The 1,268-nt window shown below is 40.6% G+C and overlaps 1 non-coding gene across 1 annotated transcript; it reads left to right on the top strand.

Moving 5' to 3' along the window:
* The first annotated feature begins 401 nt into the window (after positions 1-401).
* TRNAC-GCA (transfer RNA cysteine (anticodon GCA)) lies at positions 402-473 on the top strand. The gene has a single exon. It is a non-coding gene; the product is annotated as a tRNA-Cys (tRNA).
* Positions 474-1,268: the final 795 nt, after the last annotated feature.

Genomic DNA, 1,268 nt, shown 5'->3' with positions numbered 1-1,268 from the left:
TGCCAGCTGAAGAGTAACCCAATACTATGAATCTGTCACAAGAGAAATTGTGTTTTGTGTTCTATGTTTTGTTTTGTCTTGTTGCTAGCACTGTTGTGTGTTTTAAAAAAAATAAAATAAAAAAGATACTGCAGACCTGCAGGTAATTAAAAATAAATTAAGCTCTCTGTCCCAGCTACAGGACAGCCTGATACAAAAACAAGTACATGTCAATGTAGACTTGGTCCAAATTGGTCTGGGTAACCTAAAAGCCCGATGGAATCTTTGGCAATGGCTTAATACTACCACATGGCTTACCAACAATCTGATGGGATGGTGGAAAGGTTTAACAGGACTTTAGGGATTCAGCTGAATCAGAACAGCACAAAATAAAACCATCCCCAATGAGGGACAGTATCACAGGGAGTATAGCTCAGTGGTAGAGCATTTGACTGCAGATCAAGAGGTCCCTGGTTCAAATTCAGGTGCTCCCTAAGGATTTGTTTTAGGGGGGTGGGGATAGCTCAGTGGTTTGAGCATTGGCCTGCTAAACCCAAGATTGTGAGCCATTTAGGGATCTGGGGCAAAAATTGGGGATTGGCCCTGCTTTGAGCAGGGGGTTGGACTAGATGACCTCCTGAGGGCCCTTCCAACCCTGAGATTCTATGGTTCTTTGTTGATGGCAGAGGGGCTCCTGCCGACGAAGCGCCGTGCACACTGGCACTTTGTCGTTCAAACTTTTGTTGTTCGGGGGAGAGGGGCTGTTGTCACGCTCCTGAGTGACAAAAGTTTTAATGATGAAAGTGCAGTGTAGACAAAGCCTTAGACTCTCTCAGGGTTTACTATTTGGACATCAGCCACTTCCCATGCTTGAAGAGTACCACCACTGCAACACATTTTAAAATGAAGCATACAATTTGCATATTTGTCTCTCTCATCTAATAGAGTTCTTTGACAGTGAAGGTGAAAAGGCAGAAAATCTGTGAAAAGGCAGATAGAATAAAATTATCATTTATTTGGATTTTCAAAAAAAAAAAACAAAAAAAAAACCTTTTGACAAAGTTCCTCACAAGAGTCTATTAAGGAAACTAAGAAGTCATGTCATAAGGAGTGGAGTAACTGTCATGGATTACAAAGCAGGTAAGAGGCAGAAAAATAAATAGATTATCTTCAACATAGATTTAACAGTATGTGCAACAATTTCTGTAATAGGCCTGCTGTTGTTTAATGTGTTTATAAATAAACCCAAGAAGGGGATAAAGAATGAAGTGTGAAAACCACAGGTGATA

The sequence above is a fragment of the Lepidochelys kempii genome, chromosome 1 (assembly GCF_965140285.1).
Source record: "Lepidochelys kempii isolate rLepKem1 chromosome 1, rLepKem1.hap1, whole genome shotgun sequence".
Lineage (NCBI taxonomy): Eukaryota > Metazoa > Chordata > Testudines > Cheloniidae > Lepidochelys > Lepidochelys kempii.
The sequence above is the reverse complement of the archived record's forward strand: the minus strand, read 5'-3'. Positions and strand labels throughout refer to the sequence as shown.